The sequence below is a fragment of the Pleurodeles waltl genome, chromosome 2_2, assembly GCF_031143425.1.
Source record: "Pleurodeles waltl isolate 20211129_DDA chromosome 2_2, aPleWal1.hap1.20221129, whole genome shotgun sequence".
Taxonomy (NCBI): domain Eukaryota; kingdom Metazoa; phylum Chordata; class Amphibia; order Caudata; family Salamandridae; genus Pleurodeles; species Pleurodeles waltl.
Window position 1 is genome coordinate 717,372,145 of NC_090439.1, and position 22,754 is coordinate 717,394,898.

The 22,754-nt window shown below is 44.7% G+C and overlaps 1 protein-coding gene across 2 annotated transcripts in view; it reads left to right on the forward strand.

Moving 5' to 3' along the window:
- CSPP1 (centrosome and spindle pole associated protein 1) overlaps nucleotides 1-22,754 on the forward strand; it is a 976,424-nt gene that overhangs the window by 236,220 nt on the left and 717,450 nt on the right. The window lies entirely within an intron of this gene.

Below are 22,754 nucleotides of genomic sequence, written 5' to 3' on the forward strand. Positions count from 1 at the left end.
TGTTTTCCATTTGTGTTTATGTAAAGGTATTATGTTTTTTTATGTCTTAAGTTGTGTGATTTTAACTTACCCATGCACAGACAGATATTATGGGAGTGTATAATGGAAGCACTTTCTCTGCTCTACTGACATATTTCTGTCATGAAAGGATGCCAGAGGAATGGTTTATATATGTATGTGAGTGAGACAAAGGGCTCCACACATGCCCCTCTTCCTCCTCCCACCCCCTCGCTGTTTGTATGTTTTTAGCCTAAGAAAATTTTTAGACATGATCTGGCTCCTTTCTGGGATACAGATTCACACATTTGCTCCTTGACGAGGAGCATGGGCACTAATTGGATTTTTACTTACTCAAAAAATCCAAAAGCACCTTTCTCATTGCAGTGTTGTAGATGCACACATCTACGGTCGAGACAACACCTGTCTCCTTGCTGGGGCCCAGAAACACGTCTGGCCGTCGGTCATCTGCCACCTAGGGAAACCTACCAGTCCCAGACATTTCTAAACACTATACACCAGAAATAGTCCCTGGTGGTTTGACTTCCAAAGCTACCACCACTTTTCTGACTTGGGGTGGCCGCCACAGATAGACATTGGTTAACAATAATAAGAATTTCCTCACATTTCTGTGACAGAAAGTTCAGGAATTTATAGGGAACAATAAAACTCCTACCACCATTCGTCCAACACTTTTACTAATAAAAAACGTATCTTACATTTGTTGATGGGCATATTGTAACCAATGTGATCAGGCCAAATATTTGATATTGTGAAGTCAATATTGTGTCAATGTGGACTACACATGGTCACAATTTATGCCACTTACTGTCCCATGCAACAGGTCCATCCACACACGTGGCTTACCATTTTTTTTTGGGAGAAATGTGGGAACTTTGGATGGTAGGACTTTTTCCTTTGGTTTAAATTTCTGGATCTTTCTAAAAGAGAAAAAGGAAAAATTGTGTTTTTTTTTTGTTGTTTTTTTTAACCTGTACTTCGACATTTGCCTGGGATTCTGGGAAATAAATGTGAGTGAGGGAAACCTTAAGTTGTGTGGATGGTAAAACACAGGGTTTAGGTATGTTTCTGTACAACCCAGAGGTGATAGTTGTGGATAAAAGACAGATCCTTAAACTGGGATGTTGCTTACAGAGGTCCAAAATGAAACACTCCCAGTATGCCTGTGGGCATGCTGAACTCTTAGAAATCCACAGGTGTTCATTACCCCCAAGCTCAGGGGATTCAGAAAATCATATCTGATGGGCCAACCCTTGGCAGCGATATGTTTCTTTGCAAGGAAGATTGGGAGGATTACCAAATCTTAGAAAATACTTTGCTAAAATATGTCATGTTCAGTGCGTTCTGTTGGCAAGCCACTTTAGCGCAAGGGAATTCTGTCTTGCAATAATGAGTTCCTTAGTTCATACAGAATTAGAAAACAACGTTTTTATACTTTCTATATAGGCGGGAGTTTGATATCTCACATCAAATGGTCAGTTCACCATAAAACAGTGGTTCCACCGCAATTTTGACATCTGCGCCAAAACTATATAGTTGAATGTGGTCACAACATTCCTCAGGAAAACACACGTTTGGTATTGCCGGACCCCAGACATTCAGATCAACATTTCTTTGGTTAGCATTCTGGAATTTGTTTGTCCATTTGAGATTTGGAACAGAGTTGTGAACAAGTTTGTTAAAAAAAATATATATATATTCAAATTTAACCCCAAATGTGGTGGGGGAAAAAGGTTTGTATGGAGGCAAAAAGAAAGAAATAGGTACATGTGCTGAACAACCTCATGCCAGTTATTTGAAAAAAGCTCTGCCTTTGAGGTGTGCAAACAGCGGGGCTTTGAAAGGTTTAAACTTAATTGGGTTTTGGCACTCTTGTAAGACGTGATTGGGTGCAGGCTCCAGAAAAGGTGGCTGTTCATCCTAAAGATAAGGAGCACCAGTTCTAAAAAGGAAGAAGCAACGTCCAGAACTGGGAGCAACAGACAGCCCAGTATCAGTCTTTCATGGGAGAGCAGTGTGTTCTGGAGGTGTGGTGCAGATACTGTTGGCTGTAGAAGAGCATTATGCTTTGAATGTAAACCTTGATTCTGTTGTCGACGTGTCATGCCTTGTTAATACTTTTAAGGTTATCTGTGAGGGTAATAAGAGATTATGAATTACATGACCGTTACTCATACTATTCATACTCATACTATTCATTTATTAATTTTTGTGGGTGAGGAGAACAGCAGAACAGAAATGGACCCATTTTAGTCACCAACGACCCAGCAGCTAACCACTCGAGGAGGCTGCTGTGATGGAGACTAACTGAAGAGATCCCTAGTTATCCGTACACAGAGCAAGCTGAAAGAGGACTGTGAGGTCACAGAAAGTATGTCGTAGCTGGAGACAGCCTCGGTCTTGTAGTCAGTTGCGTGGGAGAAGCTGCACATTAGTGCAGCTTCACGGAGCCCAGATCCATCAGAATTGAATGCTTGCAAAATAAATCCTGGCCGCAAACCTATTGTGAGAGCTGAAACTGCTGCCATTTTAGCAACTGCAAAATGGACAGTGATCCACATACAGTAGAATTTGCAGGCAATGGGGCAACAGGAATAGGTGATATCCAGAGCAAGCCAATTTTATTCATCAGGTGCACCGCCCTCCTTCCCCCAGTAAACAAATATGTAAAAGGATGGCAATCCAGTGGCCTTTTGAATACAGGGCACAACCAGATAAGAGATCGCCCTGGCTGGATGAGCACAGCAACATCAAGGACCTGGCCGGAGTACGATTACCAGGTGTCAAGGAACTAACCCCAAGAAGCATACAGGGTAGATTGGAACTGGTAGCATTCCCCTCATAAACACTGTTGTTAGAGCAAACAAAGGCAAAGGCTCTAGGAACATGCTGACAAAGTGGGAATTCAGTTATGTGAGTATTGGATAGTCAGTTAAGCCCTATGGGCACAGACATTTGAAGCTAGGAAGAGAAAAAAACAGAGCCAGTACAAGTGAAGCTGAGATCACTAGGGTACTCCCAGCCTCAAATACAGACTGAGACCCATGGGCTCTTGATGCAAGCAAAGAAGGTGAGAATGATGGAAACATACTGACCAGATGAAAAACAAGTTAGCACATCCAGTGACAATCAAAGAGTAGGCATCAATATAGCGTGGGTGCACAAGGCAACGCAAGTGAATTTCAGACAGTGTCTGGTGCAGAAGCCCATTCACCTTGGGGCATGTCCGGAATGTGTGAAGATTGCTCCCTGTAGCCTTCTAATACTTGGCAAAAAAGTGATCTGGAGCCAAGTATGTGTGGTGTGGTGCAGATGTTCCTTGAGAGGGCTACAAGGCTCTTACTTGACACCCTTGTAAACAATCAGTGGTCGTCCACACTATTGACAATCAGAAAAAGAGGTGAAGGACTGAAAACAATCCAAACTGAGTTTCTTCTTTGAAATTCACGCAGAGGAGAAGTCTCTCATTAGCAGTATCAAATCTGAGGGCTCTAAATTTCTTCATTTGGGGAGGGAAATTGCTGAGGATCTCATGGAAATTAATATAATTAGGATTCCCTGCTCCTTCGTCTAGGTAGCTTGCTGATCTCATTGGTGTGGGCTGGGCGACGCAGTAGGGTGGCATTGATTGTGTTACAAAGAGATCTCGCGGGGGTTGGCGATTCCCAATATTAGACATTATTATCACGCAGCGCACCTGCAATATGCTGCAAAGTGGATAACTGAGTCTGACAATTCGGAGAAGAGATTGTTTGCAGGAATGCTGCGCGGACGGACATTGGTGCATTTATTAATGTCTGGTGGTCGGTCTGAATCAGCCGTCCCCTATTTGGTCAAGACTACTGCCTGGATCTGGGAGCAGGCCATTAAGACTGTGCTACGACGGGCCCCATTTGACAGAGAATTGAGGATATGGGACTTAGCACCCTTTAGGGATGTGGACAGTCTGATGTACATGGAGGGTTGGAGGCTACGAGGCTGTGAAGTGGTAGTGGATTTATACCCTAGTGGTGATTTCATTTGCTTCACTGATGCTCGGGATTCGTTTGGTTTGGGCCCCGGGCAGTTCTTGCAATATGCAAAAATGGAGTGTGTGTTTCGTGAGATTTGGCATTGTCGTCGTTGCGCACGGTGTCCTGCAACAGTAGGTTGAAGCTTTTACACTTCAACTTCGTGCATAGGACATACCTCACTCCTAGCCGTCTAAACAAGATTGACACGGGACGATGGGTGGGGTGTCCCAGGTGTGGCGCACTTGGTGCTTCCTTCCTGCACTTGGCTTGGACCTGCAGGGTGGTGCATAACTTCTGGCAGGAAGTGGTAGGGAGAGTTGAGGAGGTTACGGGATTGAGGCTGGAAGCAACGCCAATGAAATGCCTTTTGGGTGTCGTGCGGAGACCACAGGGCCGGAGTATCCCATATAAGCTCACGCAGCTGGCACTGGTGTTATCCAGGCGCAGGGTAGCTATTGGCTGGATGAGTGCTTGGGGTCCTTCAGTCCCCTGCTGGATTCGAGATTTTATGTAATGTGGTGTGGCTGAGAAACAGCATATGCGCCTGACACGCAGGGATGAGGGGGGGTCTAACAGATGTGGTGGCTTGGGGTGCACTATTGGAATGGTTCACTGGAGTGAAGGAATTAAGTTCTGCAGGAAGCATGGATGATGAGGGGTGTGGGAGTACGCCTTCAATCATTCTGACAGGTGACGACCAACTATGGTGAGGTCATGTCTCTGTGTTATACAATAAGTGTGATGACTGGTCTCATGAGGATCCTCAGCGGGAGAGGGGGTGCATGAGGGAAACTCTGCTGCAGTGGTTGCTAACGTCCCTTGGCTTGGATTCATGTTAATGATGTCCTCTGGTACTGTAATATAATGATACTGCTATGTTGTGCAATAACCAGCACTGCACTGTATTTTTCTTGTTGATTATGTGTTTTTTAAACTCAATAAAAACAGAGTTGTTAAAAAAAAATTAGGATTCCCTGCTTTTATTGGTTAGTTGTTTGTGATTTACAATAGGTGTTTTACATTTTTGAAAACACATTGTGAAAATTGGTGGTTAATCTGTTAATACCGTTTAGTGCTACAAAAATTTGCCAGAGACACTTTTTTTTTATAATACTTACAAAATACATTCCCGTAGACATTAATTGTCATTTTTCTGCTAAGTGAAGAATGCACACTATTAATTTTCATATGCTTTAAATATTTCATATTCTGCTTGAATTGGTAGATGTATCTTTAGTGATTTTGCTTGGAAAAAAGTTTCACTTTAAAGAGAACGAAAGAATTTCTCATATTATTGTTTGCAGCACTTTTGAACTCTCTAGATCAGGTTGGTTGCAGTAGCCTAATATGGGAACTTGCCGGCCTTGTGTTTAAGGTTTTGTGGCGCCTAATGTCAATGCATGCATCTAGAAGGCATAATTCCTCATTAATTCAAAGGCACCTACCTTGCCCTTTCTAGGACGCTCTACCCCAGCTATTATCAACCTGTGAGAAGGGTTGGCTTGACCTGTAAAACTCCCAGTTTCCATGCAGACTAGACCGTTTCCAGGAATCAGTTTAAAATAGCAATGTGTGTTCACCTGTGTTAATTCCTAAAGTGCACAAAAACTATTATGTACCATTTTTAAAAATACATATATACTTCTTTTATTTTTAGAGGCATGTGCACACAAGGACAAAAACTAGTCTATCTACAAACAAACAAAAGGGAACCTCTGCTGTTTCTATTTTTATCTTCATTAAATTGAGCTTTGGAACCACTCTTACTTTTGATGATGCTAATAATGATGGTTGGTAGGAAAGTGGATAACTATGCTGTGAGTCTGGTTAGGCTTAAGCATACAATACTCTCAGTACCCCAAACTGGGTCCTTTGGATTCACACTAATAAATCTCTAGCTCAGGCCTGGTAGTGTGGTACAGAGCTGTCAGTTGTACTAGAGGAACATGTGTTAAGTTTTTCAGAGTACCAACATGGACAATACATAATAGACATGACTTGAAAGAAATCTGCCACCAATTTATAAAAACAGAGCCGATTTTTATATAACTTTAGACACCAAAATTAACACAATTACATCAGTATAAACAGAGGTATGGATTTTATAAAGGAAAATAAATCTGTGCAATTCGCTATTGCAAAACCTTATAACGTTGTAGTCAATGGAGAAAACAACTAGTGACAGTCAGTCACTTGCAGGTGATGTCCAGTGGAAACCACTTGGGGTTATGGTGATGTTGGTCCCAGAACAAAGTCATAATAGTCAGGTGAATTTTACCTGGCTCGTAGAGCCTGGATGCAGAGTTGTACTGGCTGTCTTTAGTGCTGAAGCAGGAGTGTTGGTTTTAAGACTTAGACAGTGCTGGTGAGGAAATAGATGCAAAAACTCAATAGTGGGCCACTGAGGTGAATGCTTGAAGATGCTGCGGAGTTCACTCGAGGTCCAGTAATTCTTTGGTTCTGGGAACACGCTTTACCTGCAGACTGCACAGGACTAGTGCCTCTAGTCCAAGGACGTTCTGGAATTGCCTTGGTGCTTAGAGAATCAGTTCAAAGGTTCTGGTTCCCGGGGCTGTCCCTTAAACCCTAGATTCAGGGGTGCTAGGTGTGGGTGCAAGTAGCAAAAGGGCTTCCAGCCCCAGCGGCTAATCCGCCCCTGACGTGAACACATCCAACGTTGTGTGCCACATTTCTACTAGAAAAACTCTTTTCTATCATTTCTAAGAATAGCAGAATCCATCCTTGGCTATACTGATCAGTTAGCCCACGCTAGGGGTGTGGGTAGCCTTCTGGGGGTGTATACCTCCTGACTACCTAATTTTCCCATCTGCCCGAGTGCTAATGTGCCTTGGGGCAGGGGGTTGGCTTTGTCCTCCTTTGGAAGTCAGCCTGATTGCATATCAGAGGTGGTGTGGGCTTTGAAGCTCATGGCTTGATGTGCAATTTCACTAGCCATCCTGTCCGGTAGGGAGGTGACTCCTTCTGCCCACGAATGCCTTTGTTTCTGACTCCTGGGAGTGTTCACACCTCCTGGCAGGGAGTCTGATTCCTGTCTTGGCAGCAGCAGATGCTGGCTGCCAGCTAGTGCACAGGAAAGACTGGGGTAGCCAGGTTGCAACCCCTAAGGTGGCCCCGTGGGTGTATGCCACATAAAATCTGACTTTGGATTAAAGTCAGGTTTAATGAGAAGTCGTTTGATACCAAACATGACATATTTCAGCAGGCCCATAATAGAATTGGCGATCTAGGGGCACCCATGTGCCAGACCATGTTAGCCTATCGCCCCCTGACCATTTATGACCAGGGTGCGATAGGCTAACATGGTCTGAGTCAGATTTATGACTGACTCTTAATGGAAAGAGACTGCTATAGGAACATATCAGCTTGCACTTATATTTCATAAATACTTAATATAATGTACCCTGCATCCTGAGCTTAGAAGGCCTCCTTAGGGGTGACTGGCATATATTAAAAATAGTGTTTTGACGTTGCCACACATGGTGAGGACAAAGTTGAGTTGGAGCAAGTTGCACTGTTCCTGCAGTCTGCAATGCCAGGCTCTGCTGTCATCTGTTTACTTGGGTCATTCTCAGTGACACAAACAGTGCTTTAGGCCTTCATGACCCTTTCAACTCCCATGCCCTGGGTACCACTTACCAGGGACTTATAAGGGGGTTAAAGTTCATGCCAGTTGGGGATACCAATTCACATACATCGTATTTAGGGAGAGAGCTCTGGTTAGCAGGCTCCAGCGCACTTTCAGAGTCGAAAACCAGCAGCTAGTAGTCCAAATTGGGGCAAAAAGTGGGGAGAAACTTGCAACTGTTTTCTAACAGTTGTTAGTTGCAGTAGAGGGCTCAAAACAAAAGTGGCGGATGGGTGTTCTTGTTCTTCCAAACAATAACACCCACAACCCTTTGTGGCAGTGATAGGGTAGTGTGAAGAGGTGGGTAATAGCTCAGAAGGGTATGTATAACATAGGAAAGGGGCCCTGAGTGACAGGCAGCCAGTTATATCAAGATCCTGTACTCCCGGCACAGCAGACAAAGTCTTGGAAAAGAGAGGGCTGTAACTAGCTACATGCATGAGTGTGCCCTTGCTTGTGTGGAGAAGAGGGCAGTGGGAACAGAAGCATAGGCTACATTAGAAGAGAGAAACTTAGGGAGTGGAAGGCGATGGGAGCTAGAAAGGCACAGTTTAATAAAGAGGGCCTACCCCATGGTCTACCTGCTCCTATTAAGTTCCCCTTACCCTTGTGGTCTCTTACATACTTCATTTAACAATATTCAGTGATAGATGGGTTGGTTGTTTGCTTCCACATCCCTTCTGGGAGTGCTTCTGTGCTGACATATATCATGTAGAGTTGAAAGAATGCAGGAATAGCAGTGATAGAGCTGAAAGGACGCAAGGAAGAGGAGGAACAGTGGATGTAGTGTCCCAAATGACCACATCGAATGGGAAATAGAGTCTCAATATGTCAACCTGATAAGGGCTATTTCCTAAGGAGTTATTTTGAAAAAACGGGGCAACCCAGTACCCTGGGACCTGGGTAAGTGAATAATGTAACAGAAAAAATGTTTTGGTCTCTCCGAGGGAAAGATATGAATTAACTTCCACGACAGTGGTTGTACCATAAAGAACTGTTCGGTGGCATGTGTAGCTGCAGATACACATGCTGTGCATAGTCCGCCATCTGGTGTTGGGTCGGAGTGTTACAAGTTGTTTTTCTTCGAAGAAGTCTTTTCGAGTCACGAGACTGAGGGACTCCTCCTACTTTGGTTCCATTGCGCATGGGCGTCGACTCCATGTTAGATTGTTTTTTTCCCGCCATCGGGTTCGGACGTGTTCCTTTTCGCTCCGTGTTTCGGGTCGGAAAGTTAGTCAGAATCAACGGAAAATTCGTCGGTATTGTTTCGTTCGGTATCGGGTTAGATTAGAGTCGACACCGAATCCAGAAGAGCTCCGGTAGCCCTTCGGGGTAATTTCGATCCCCCGTCGGGGCCTGGTCGGCCCGACCGCGTGCAACATCAAGACTGATGGAACGGACCCCGTTCCGATTCTGTCCTAAATGCCACAGTAAATATCCCTATACAGACCAACATTTGGTCTGTAACTTGTGCCTGTCACCCGAGCACAAAGAAGAGACGTGTGAAGCCTGTCGTGCGTTTCGGTCGAGAAAAACGCTCCGAGACCGAAGAGCCAGAAGGTTACAGATGCCGTCCACGCCGACAGGACAACAAAGGTTCGAGGAAGAGGGAGAAGAAGAAGCATTCTCCATCCACGAATCAGATTCAGAAGAATTCGACGTCGAAGAAACCGTGAGTAAGACGTCGAAACAAACATCACAGGGGAAAACAGACAAAGCCCAGGGGACGCCACTGCCGACAGGCCATGGCTCAACCCATAAAGTAGGTGACCGTCCATCGGCACCGAAGAAGGGCGAGACGGTGCCGAGATCGTCCGACTCGGGTCAAGACACAGGCACGCAGCAATCTCGGGACCGAGAAGGTGCCGCGGAAAAGGGTCAACACCGAGATAGCGGCACCGAAGCTGCTCGACACAGAGACAGCGGCACCGAAGCTGCTCGGCACATAGATAGCGGCACCGAAGATGGTCGACACCGAGAGGGTGCGACGCCGAAAAAGAGGAAAATCTCGTCGGAGCCGAAAATAACAAAAGGCACGGTTTCGGTGCCAAAACGCCCAGCAACCGAACCGAAAGCCAGTTCCTACTCAGAGGAACAATCACTGTCCTCCCAACTTCAAAAACACAGGTTTGAGGAGGAATTACAAACAACAGCTGTAGATCACACGCAAAAGCGGATCTTTATACAAAGTGGTACAGGGAAGATCAGCACCCTTCCCCCAATCAGAAGAAAAAGGAAACTAGATTTCCAACAACAAGAAACAACACCACAAGCAAAATTGGTGAAGAAGGTAACTCCACCACCCTCTCCACCACCGGCACCTCCTATATCACCGGCACAGACTCCGTCACAATCACCAGCTCATACCACCATGAGCCAAGATGACCAGGACGCATGGGATCTCTATGACGCCCCAGTATCGGACAATAGCCCTGAGTCGTACCCCACTAAGCCCTCACCACCTGAGGACAGTACAGCGTATGCTCAGGTAGTGGCTAGGGCAGCAGAGTTTCATAACGTATCGCTACATTCAGAGCCTATCGAGGATGACTTCCTTTTTAACACCCTGTCCTCCACCCATAGCAATTATCAAAGCCTTCCTATGCTCCCTGGAATGCTAAGGCACGCTAAACAAATCTTTAAGGAGCCAGTTAAAAGCAGAGCAATAACCCCAAGGGTGGAGAAGAAATACAAGGCACCACCCACAGACCCTGCTTTTATTACATCACAACTGACACCAGATTCAGTTGTCGTAGGAGCAGCTCGTAAAAGAGCCAACTCGCACACATCAGGCGACGCACCACCTCCAGACAAGGAGAGCCGAAAGTTTGATGCAGCCGGGAAAAGGGTTGCAGTACAAGCTGCAAATCAGTGGCGCATCGCCAACTCGCAGGCACTCCTAGCGCGATATGACAGAGCCCATTGGGACGAGATGCAGCATCTCATCGAACACCTCCCAAAAGAATTCCAAAAACGGGCAAAACAAGTGGTTGAAGAGGGACAGAACATTTCCAACAACCAAATCCGTTCTTCTATGGATGCAGCAGATACAGCTGCAAGAACAATAAATACTGCTGTAACGATAAGGAGGCACGCATGGCTGCGCACATCCGGCTTCAAACCCGAGATACAGCAGGCAGTGCTTAATATGCCGTTCAATGAACAACAATTGTTTGGCCCAGAAGTGGACACTGCAATTGAAAAATTAAAGAAAGACACTGATACAGCTAAAGCCATGGGCGCACTCTATTCCCCGCAGGGCAGAGGCACATTTGGCACATTTCGTAAAACCACTTTCAGAGGAGGGTTTCGAGGTCAAGCCACACAAGCCAGCACCTCACAAACAACACCGCCTACCTACCAGGGACAATACCAAAGGGGAGGCTTTCGAGGCCAATACAGAGGGGGCCAATTCCCAAGAAACCGGGGAAAATTTCAAGGTCCGAAAACCCCTCAAAACAAGCAGTGACTCACAGGTCACTCAACCCCTTCACACAACACCAGTGGGGGGAAGACTAAGCCAGTTCTACAAATCTTGGGAGGAAATAACAACAGACACTTGGGTCTTAGCAATTATCCAACATGGTTATTGCATAGAATTTCTCCAACTCCCTCCAAACGTCCCACTGAAAACACACAATATGTCAAAACAGCATTTAGACCTTCTAGGACTAGAAGTTCAGGCATTACTGCAAAAAGACGCAATAGAATTAGTACCAGGTCCACAAAAGAACACAGGAGTTTACTCACTGTACTTTCTAATACACAAAAAAGACAAAACTCTAAGACCAATATTAGATCTCAGAACACTAAACACCTACATCAAATCAGACCACTTTCACATGGTGACATTACAAGACGTAATCCCACTGCTGAAACAGCAAGACTACATGACAACATTAGATCTAAAGGATGCGTATTTCCATATACCGATACATCCCTCGCACAGGAAATACCTAAGGTTCGTATTCAAAGGAATACACTACCAATTCAAAGTGTTGCCATTCGGAATAACAACAGCGCCAAGAGTCTTTACAAAGTGTCTAGCAGTAGTAGCTGCACACATCAGAAGGCAGCAAATACACGTGTTCCCGTACCTAGACGATTGGCTAATCAAGACCAACTCGCTAACAAAGTGTTCACACCACACAGATTATGTTATACAAACCCTTTACAAGCTGGGTTTCTCCATCAACTATGCAAAGTCACACCTTGTGCCGTGTCAAACACAGCAATACTTAGGAGCGACAATCAACACAACAAAAGGGATAGCCACTCCAAGTCCACAAAGGGTTCAACATTTTCACAAGGTGATACAAGCCATGTATCCAAATCAAAAGATACATGCAAAAATGGTATTAAAACTCCTAGGCATGATGTCCTCATGCATAGCCATTGTCCCAAACGCAAGATTGCACATGCGGCCCTTACAACAGTGCCTAGCATCACAATGGTCACATGCACAGGGTCAACTTCTAGATCTGGTGTTGATAGACCGCCAAACATACATCTCGCTTCTATGGTGGAACAGTACAAATTTAAACAAAGGGCGGCCTATCCAAGACCCATTGCCACAATACGTGATAACAACAGATGCTTCCATGACAGGGTGGGGAGCACACCTCAATCAACACAGCATCCAAGGACAATGGGACGTACATCAAAGAAAGTTACATATAAATCACCTAGAACTGTTAGCAGTATTTCTAGCATTGAAAGCATTCCAACCCATGATATCCCACAAATACATTCTTGTCAAAACAGACAACATGACGACAATGTATTATTTAAACAAACAGGGGGGGACACACTCGACACAGTTGTGTCTTCTAACACAAAAAATATGGCATTGGGCAATTCACAACCACATTCGACTAGTAGCACAATTTATTCCAGGGATCCAGAACCAGCTAGCAGACAATCTCTCTCGGGATCACCAACAGGTCCACGAATGGGAAATTCACCCCCAAATCCTGAACAATTACTTCCAAATTTGTGAAACACCTCAAATAGATCTATTTGCAACAAAAGAAAACGCAAAATGCCAAAACTTCGCATCCAGGTACCCACACCGGCAATCCCAAGGCAATGCTCTATGGATGAATTGGTCAGGGATATTTGCGTACGCTTTTCCCCCTCTCCCTCTCCTTCCATATCTGGTAAACAGATTGAGTCAAAACAAACTCAAACTCATACTGATAGCACCAACATGGGCAAGACAACCTTGGTATACCACACTACTAGAACTGTCAGTAGTACCTCATGTCAAACTACCCAACAGGCCAGATCTGTTAACACAACACAAACAACAGATCAGGCATCCAAACCCTGCATCGCTGAATCTAGCAATTTGGCTCCTGAAATCCTAGAATTTGGACACTTGAACCTCACACAAGAATGTATGGAGGTCATAAAACAAGGTAGAAGGCCATCCACTAGACACTGCTATGCAAGTAAATGGAAAAGATTTGTTTGTTACTGCCATAATAATCAAGTCCAACCATTGCATGCATCTCCAAAAGATGTAGTAGCATATTTACTACATCTACAAAAAGCAAATCTAGCTTTTAATTCCATAAAAATACATCTCGCAGCAATATCTGCTTACCTGCAGATTACTCATTCAACTTCCCTATTTAGAATACCGGTCATTAAAGCGTTTATGGAGGGCCTAAAGAGAATAATACCACCAAGGACACCACCTGTTCCTTCATGGAACCTCAACATTGTCTTGACAAGGCTCATGGGTCCACCTTTCGAACCCATGCATTCTTGTGAAATGCAATGCTTAACGTGGAAAGTTGCATTTCTCATTGCCATTACATCTCTAAGAAGAGTGAGTGAAATTCAGGCATTTACTATACAAGAACCATTTATTCAAATACACAAAAATAAGGTAGTTCTAAGAACCAACCCAAAATTCTTACCAAAGGTCATCTCACCGTTCCACTTAAATCGAACAGTAGAATTGCCAGTGTTCTTTCCACAGCCAGACTCAATAGCTGAAAGAGCACTACATACATTAGACATCAAAAGAGCACTAATGTACTACATTGACAGAACAAAACTAATTAGGAAAACAAAACAACTATTTATTGCATTTCAAAAACCTCATACAGGAAATCCAATATCAAAACAAGGAATAGCTAGATGGATAGTTAGGTGCATCCAAACCTGCTATCTTAAAGCAAAGAGACAGCTGCCTATTACACTAAAGGCACACTCAACCAGAAAGAAAGGTGCTACCATGGCCTTTCTAGGAAATATTCCAATGAACGAAATATGAAAGGCAGCAACATGGTCTACGCCTCACACATTTACTAAGCACTACTGTGTAGACGTGTTATCTGCACAACAAGCCACAGTAGGTCAAGCTGTACTAAGAACTTTATTTCAAACTACTTCCACTCCTACAGGCTGAACCACCGCTTTTTGGGGAGATAACTGCTTACTAGTCTATGCACAGCATGTGTATCTGCAGCTACACATGCCACCGAACGGAAAATGTCACTTACCCAGTGTACATCTGTTCGTGGCATTAGTCGCTGCAGATTCACATGCGCCCACCCGCCTCCCCGGGAGCCTGTAGCCGTTTGGAAGTAATCTTCAACATTTGTACATTTGTAAATATATTACTTTAACATTCATTTTGTACATACTTAGTCATTCCATTGCATGGGCACTATTACTAACATACACAACTCCAACCTCACCCTCTGCGGGGAAAACAATCTAACATGGAGTCGACGCCCATGCGCAATGGAACCAAAGTAGGAGGAGTCCCTCGGTCTCGTGACTCGAAAAGACTTCTTCGAAGAAAAACAACTTGTAACACTCCGACCCAACACCAGACGGCGGACTATGCACAGCATGTGAATCTGCAGCGACTAATGCCACGAACAGATGTACACTGGGTAAATGACATTTTCCTTCTGTACCAATGAAGTTTGTGAGTAATATATCACATTTATTAGAAACTTAAATTCTACAAATTCCACAATTTAGAGTAAAGTAATCAAAGTGCTCCTGTATAACGGCACAGTGTGAGTGAATTATGTGTCAGTATAAGTGTTGCAGTGCTATGTAGATGAAAACTAAAACCTAACTGTGGTTAAAAGCATGAGGTCTCAGATAAGCAGCTATAACAATAGGTACAGTAAGCCTGCTGAATTTTTCAAAAGCCAACCCACATTTTCAAATACAATGTTGATGTTTCAACCCCCCCAAAACATTTTTATTCAGGTGGGTCATCACCAGGACAGAATATTGAAATAGGAAGCACCCCTATTTGATAGCACTCAGACACATGCTAGTCGTGTTAACAATAACACTTTGCCAATTGGCCTTCTGTTTCATGTAGCCCTGGTGTGTTATCAATAATAGCACTTTACCATCTGATGGCTTCAGGAAGGTCATGGATCGTTCCATAAAAATGAGCCAGTTGTTTAAGGTCCTTTGAAAAAAACATGTTGGCGTGGTCCTATGTTAAAGTTAAGGATCTGCAGTCCTTATTTAATCAGTATAAATGCTTTGGCTGGTAGTAAAGAAGCATGGTGAATCCATAAGCCTTTTTTCCAGTTGAAATCAACTGAAAACAAAATTAAGATAGCTAAATATAATGCAGTCAAAAAGAGGGAAGATTGGGACTCCAGGCATCCTAGCTACTACCAGGAGAATCATCTCATTTTTTTGCTGAAGAGTGTCAAACAAGAGATGGAGCAACAGTGGTAGTTTCTAGCCCACTCCAAAGTAAATTGCCCACTCTGGATAGTCCAGTAGGTCCCTAGATCTCACAAATTAAAAGGTGCTTGTGTCTCCTGGTTCGTCACAGTGACCATGGTAGTGTAGCACAAAGTCACTGTCAGCAGAATGTGCACTACCTTTCCCTCTTCGTTCATCCTACCAGGGGCCAATGCAAACTTCACAGAAGCACTAAGTTAGAAGAGATTTGATGGGTAGAAGGGAGGAGGGTGTACAAAGATAGGGATATGTGTAAGTGATCAAATGGTTTGAACAAATGAAAACAACTTTCCAGAAACATTGTTACTGTCAAAGCCAAGTTAGGCATTAGGCTGTCAGGTCCGAGTACCCTTAGAATAATTGCATTAGAGAAAAGACTAGGGCTACATGACTGAAATCAGAGGGATACAGATATTTCTGGTCAATGGTAGAAAGTATGCCAACTAGCTAGGGAAAGAGCTGTTAGACAAAGCTTGGTAAAATATATGCGCAATATCACACAACACAGTTATAAGCATATTGGCAAGAGAATCACTATGTAATCTTCTGGTGTAAAGTAGATATTTAAAAAACGTTTTGGAGGGGAATGGACAATGTTGCACATCTGCTGGATATGTCCTAGGCTGATGATGTATTAAACAATGTGATCTCATACGTATGAAGTATCTATGACCGTGCTATACCTATACCCCGAGAAGTCATCCTCTTAGGTTGTCACTTCTCAGTCCCTGCACACTAAGTTCAAGAAAGAGAAGACAAATTGTGCAGTTATTTCCAGTTGTGCCTCTGTAAAAAGTATCTTGGTGGCAATGGATGAGGGACATCAGTCATAGATTTCTTGAAAGTCAACAATTAATATTTATGTTCCAAGAAGAGACATCTAGAATGACTGCTGATCTGTTTAACTTTTGTAGCCTCAGAAGACATCTAAATGTCCTATGAATTGTTCAAATTGACCAAAGCCAGTTGTTTACCTTATAAAGATGGAATCTTTTGGCAATTAGTTAACCATGGATTTATAAATCTTCAGACAGACTTATGTCAAAGCCCTTTAACATGTATAACGGTGGGAGTAACTTTGAAGGCATATCAGAGATTTATCTCTGCTTGAGTGCTGGGAGTCAGGAGTGGTGTTAATAGTCTTTTCCATCCATTACTTGTCATTTTATGTATAAGCATCACAGAGGAATCTTATGATTGGCATTCTCCATTCAGTTGGTTTAAGTTAAGACAGTGACTGTTGGAGCAGACGGAGGGCAGGACATTTTGGTCATGTACTGAAGTTGTTAACAACTTGGATCATGTCAGCATTAATTAAAACAAAGGGGGTTAGAGTGTTGTGGAGGGGAAAGACCATGATTTGTAGTGTATGCTTTATCATCTGTTTTCCACTTCTTGTACTTTGCACAAAGCTGTAATGAAAAGATGTAAATACAACCTTCAAGAGACTTTATTGCTGTCTCAGCAGGAGGGTAGAAATTTGTTTCAGCTGAGTGACTGTAAATATGTTTTGTTGTCTTTAATTTTTAAACAAATAACTATTCTTAATGTGTAAATGAGGTGGAGCATTCAGAATCATACAAATATTAATTCATATGGACTTGGACGTATGTTTTTAAAATGATAACCTACTGTATTTCCACAATAATTAAAAGGTTCTCCTATAGATCACCGAGTGTTCAGATCATTCCTGAGTGGTTGTCGCTAATGGTAAATGTCTGACTAGGTATGACTTCAGTTGAACCCACCATTTTCCACTATATTTGTGTTTGTGTATGCTAACAACCTTTTGTTGGATGGACCAATTCCTCAAAGTTTATATGATTTTAGTGCAGTTCCCCCATTTTTCTGTAAATATGCACAAGTTCAGCTGCAGTGGTAGATAGTACTTCTCTCTTGCCTGAAGTGGACCTGCAAGCATCAGCAGTTCTCCTTTATGTGTGATGGAGGTATTTGAATTGAATTAGCTGGAATGTTAAGTTTAAAGCTCTCAGTTTTAGCTCCCACAGTGCTTTCCTCAAAGCAGCTTCTTGGCTTTTTTGAGCCACTAACAGCAATGACTGCTGTGAGGACAGTTGAAATAGACTTGCTTCAAAAAAGATTTTAAGTACATGTAGGAGGCTGGCCTGGTTTGTAGTGGGTACCAAGGGGTACTTATACTCTGCACCAGGTCCAGGTATCCCTTATTAGTGTAGAAGAGGTGTCTAGCAGCTTAGGCTGATAGAAAAGGGTAGCTTAGCAGAGCAGCTTAGGCTGAACTAGGAGACATGCAAAGCTCCCACTATACCACTGGTGTCATATGCACAATATCATAAGAAAACACAATACACAGATATACTAAAAATAAAGGTACTTTATTTTTATGACAATATGTGGATTCTGCAAGAACGAAGAGGACTAGGAACTTCCCCTTTGGAGGATGGATGTCCCACGTCGTGAAGAAGCTTGGAGAGGTGTTCCCACGCAGAAAGACCGCAAACAAGCCTTGCTAGCTGCAAGGGTCGCGGTTAGGGTTTTTGGATGCTGCTGTGGCCCAGGAGGGACCAGGATGTCGCCAATTGCGTGAGGAGACAGAGGGGGCGCCCAGCAAGACAAGGAGCCCTCTCAGAAGCAAGTAGCACCCGCAGAAGTGCCGGAACAGGCACTACGAAGAAGAGTGAACCGGAGCTCACTCGAAGTCACAAAAGAAGATCCCACGATGCCGGAGGACAACTCAGGAGGTTGTGCACTGCAGGTTAGAGTGTCGGGACCCAGGCTTGGCTGTGCACAAAGGAAATCCTGGAAGAGTGCACAGGAGCTGGAGCAGCTGCAAATCACGCGGTACCCAGCAATGCAGTCTAGCGTGGGGAGGCAAGGACTTACCTCCACCAAACATGGACTGAAGAGTCGCTGGACTGTGGGAGTCACTTGGACAGAGTTGCTGAGTTCCAGGGACCACGCTCGTCGTGCTGAAAGGGGACTCAGAGGACCGGTGATGCAGTCTTTTGGTGCCTGCGGTTGCAGGGGGAAGATTCCGTCGACCCACTCGAGATTTCTTCGGAGTTTCTAGTGCAGAGAGGAGGCAGACTACCCCCACAGCATGCACCATCAGGAAAACAGTCGAGAAGGCGGCAGGATCAGCGATACAAGGTTGCAGTAGTCGTCTTTGCTACTTTGTTGCAGTTTTGCAGACGTCCAGGGCAGTCAGCGGTCGATTCCTTGGCAGAAGGTGAAGAGAGAGATGCAGAGGAACTCTGATGAGCTCTTGCATTCGTTATCTAAAGAATTCCCCAAATCAGAGACCCTAAATAGCCAGAAAAGGAGGTTTGGCTACTTAGGAAGGAGGATAGGCTAGCAACACAGGTAAGAGCCTATCAGGTGGAGTCTCTGACGTCACCTGCTGGCACTGGCCACTCAGAGCAGTCCAGTGTGCCAGCAGCACCTCTGTTTCCAAGATGGCAGAGGTCTGGAGTACACTCGAGGAGCTCTGGGCACCTCCCAAGGGAGGTGCAGGTCAGGGGAGTGGTCCCTCCCCTTTCCTTTGTCCAGTTTCGCGCCAGAGCAGGGCTGGGGGATCCCTGAACCGGTGTAGACTGGCTTATGCAGAGATGGGCACCATTTGTGCCCATCAAAGCATTTCCAGAGGCTGGGGGAGGCTACTCCTCCCCAGCCCTGACACCTTTTTCCAAAGGGAGAGGGTGTAACACCCTCTCTCTGAGGAAGTCCTTTGTTCTGCCTTCCTGGGCCAAGCCTGGCTGGACCCCAGGAGGGCAGAAACCTGTCTGAGGGGTTGGCAGCAGCAGCAGCTGCAGTGAAACCCCAGGAAAGGTAGTTTGGCAATACCCGGGTCTATGCTAGAGACTCGGGGGATCATGGAATTGTCTCCCCAATGCCAGAATGGCATTGGAGTGACAATTCCATGATCCTAGACATGTTACATGGCCATGTTCGGAGTTAACATTGTGACGCTATACATAGGTAGTGACCTATGTATAGTGCACGTGTGTAATGGTGTCACCGCACTCACAAAGTCTGGGGAATTTGCCCTGAACGATGTGGGGGCACCTTGGCTAGTGCCAGGGTGCCCACACACTAAGTAACTTAGCACCCAACCTTTACCAGGTAAAGGTTAGGCATATAGGTGTCTTATAAGTTACTTAAGTGCAGTGGTAAATGGCTGTGAAATAACGTGGACGTTATTTCACTCAGGCTGCAGTGGCAGGCCTGTGTAAGAATTGTCAGAGCTCCCTATGGGTGGCAAAATAAATGCTGCAGCCCATAGGGATCTCCTGGAACCCCAATACCCTGGGTACCTCAGTATCATATACTAGGGGATTATAAGGGTGTTCCAGTATGCCAATGTGAATTGGTGAAATTGGTCACTAGCCTGTTAGTGACAATTTGGAAAGTAATGAGAGAGCATAACCACTGAGGTTCTGGTTAGCAGAGCCTCAGTGAGACAGTTAGTCATCACACAGGGAACACATACAGGGCACACTTATGAGCACTGGGGCCCTGACTGGCAGGGTCCTAGTGACACATACAACTAAAACAACATATAGAAAGTGAAATATGGGGGTAACATTCCAGGCAAGATGGTACTTTCCTACAAACCCCCCCCCCCCCCCCCCCCCCCAACGAAGGACAATAAGACTAGCCATGACCTGATGAGTCTTCATTGTCTAAGTGGAAATATCTGGAGAGTCCATCTGCATTGGAGTGGGTACTCCCAGGTCTATGTTCCACTGTATAGTCCATTCCCTGTAGAGTTATGGACCACCTCAACAATTTAGGGTTTTCACCTTTCATTTGTTTTAGCCAAAGTAGAGGTTTGTGGTCTGTCTGAACAATGAAGTGAGTGCCAAACAGGTATGGCCTCAACTTCTTCAGTGCCCAGACCACAGCAAAGGCCTCCCTCTCTATGGCAGGCCAACGCTTTTCTCTAGGGGTCAACCTCCTGCTGATAAAAGCAACAGGTTGATCCTGGCCCTTAGAATTGAGTTGTGATAAGACTGCCCCTACCCCTAATTCAGATGCGTCAGTTTGAACAATGAATTTCTTGGAGTAACATGGACTTTTTAGGACAGGTGCAGAGCACATGGCCTGTTTCAGCTCCTCAAAAGCTAGCTGTCCATAATACCTTTTTAGGCATTTTCTTTGAAGTGAGGTCATTAAGAGGGGCTGTTATGGAGCCATAGTTCTTTATGATCCTCCTGTAATACCCAGTGAGGCCTAAGAAGGCTCTCACCTGGGTCTGAGTTGTAGGGGGAACCCAATCTATAATAGTTTGGATTTTCCCCTGAAGTGGTGCAATCTGTTCTCCACCTACAAGGTGTCCCAGATAAACCACTTTCCCCTGCCCTATCTGGCACTTTGACGCCTTGATAGTGAGGCCTGCCTTCTGCAGGGCCTCCAAAACTTTCCACAGGTGGACCAGGTGATCATCCCAGGTGGAGCTAAAGACAGCTATATCATCTAGATATGCTGCACTAAAAGCCTCCAACCCTTGCAGGACTGTATTCACCAACCTCTGAAAAGTGGCAGGTGCATTTTTCAAACCAAAGGGCATTACTGTGAATTGGTAGTGCCCTCCAGTAGTCGAAAATGCAGTTTTTGCATCCTCTGATAACTTGATCTGCCAATACCCTGCAGTCAAATCAAAGGTGCTTAGATACTTGGCAGATGCCAGTGTATCTATCAGCTCATCTGCCCTGGGTATAGGGTGAGCATCAGTTTTAGTTACTTGGTTGAGACCTCTGTAATCTACACAAAACCTCATTTCCTTTTTCCCTTCTTTAGAGTGAGGCTTTGGTACAAGTACCACAGGAGAGGCCCATGGACTTTCAGAGTGCTCAACCACTCCCAGTTCAAGCATTTTCTGAACCTCTTGTTTTATGCAGTCCCTGACATGGTCAAGCTGCCTATAGATCTTACTTTTGACAGGCATGCTGTCTCCAGTATCTATAGTGTGCTCACACCAAGAAGTGGTGCCTGGCACAGTAGAAAAGAGTTCAGAAAACTGACCCAGGAGATTTATGCAGTGGTCTTTCTGTTCAGCAGTAAGACAATCTACCAGAACTACACCTTCCACTAGAGCATCTTGTTCTGTGGAAGAGAAGAGATCAGGGAGAGGGTCACTCTCTTCTTCCTGTCCCTCATCTGTTGCCATGAGCAGGGTGAGATCAGCCCTGTCATAGTAGGGTTTTAGGCGATTGACATGGAGCACCCTAAGGGGACTCCCGGCAGTGCCTAAGTCAACCAAGTAGGTGACTTCTCCCTTCTTTTCAACAATAATGTGGGGTCCACTCCATTTGTCTTGGAGTGCTCTTGGGGCTACAGGCTCCAAGACCCACACTTTCTGCCCTGGTTGGTACAGCCTTCTGGTCATGCCATTGCTTTTGGAGCTCTTGGCTGGCCTGAAGGTTTTTACTGGCCTTTTTCATATACTCAGCCATTCTGGATCTTAGGCCAAGTACATAGTCCACTATGTCTTGCTTAGGAGCTTTTAAAGGTTGTTCCCAACCCTCCTTTACAAGTGTTAGAGGTCCTCTTACAGGGTGTCCAAATAGGAGTTTGGACGCATCACGCCCACCAGAGTGTTTTTGTGGGCCTGATGAAGACTCATTTTTAGATTTGTCACCACCCTTGTCTGAAGACTTACCATCCTTCTTCTTGCCATACTTGTCACCCCTTGTATGAACTTTTCTGTTCACTCTTGTTCTGACCCATTTGTCTGCCTTCTTTCCCAATTCTTGGGGAAAGATCAGATCTGAGTCCACTAGATATTGGTGTAACAAATCAGACACACAGTTATTCAGAATATGCTCTCTCAGGATCAAGTTATACAGGCTTTCATAGTACGAAACTTTACTGCCATGTAACCACCCCTCCAAGGCCTTCACTGATTGGTCAACAAAGTCTACCCAGTCTTGTGGAGACTCTTTTCTGGTTTCTCTGAACTTAATCCTGTACTGTTCAGTGGTTAAGCCATTACCATCCAAGAGTGCATTCTTTAAAACTGTAAAAGTATTGGTATCACTTTCCTTAACAGTAAGGAGCCTATCCCTACCCTTTCCACTGAAAGATAGCCATAGGATAGCAGCCCACTGCCTTTGAGGGACCCCCTGTACAACAGAGGCCCTCTCAAGTGCAGCAAACCACTTGTTAATGTCATCCCCCTCCTTGTAAGGGGGAACTATCTTATGCAGATTCCTAGAATCATGCTCTTTTACAGGATTACTATCTGTAATACTGCTGCTGCCACCATGAGGTCCTAACCCCAACTTCTGTCTTTCTTTTTCTAAGTCTAAAGTTTCCCTGTCTAGAGCCAGCTGTTGCTGTTTAAGCTTCAGCCTGGT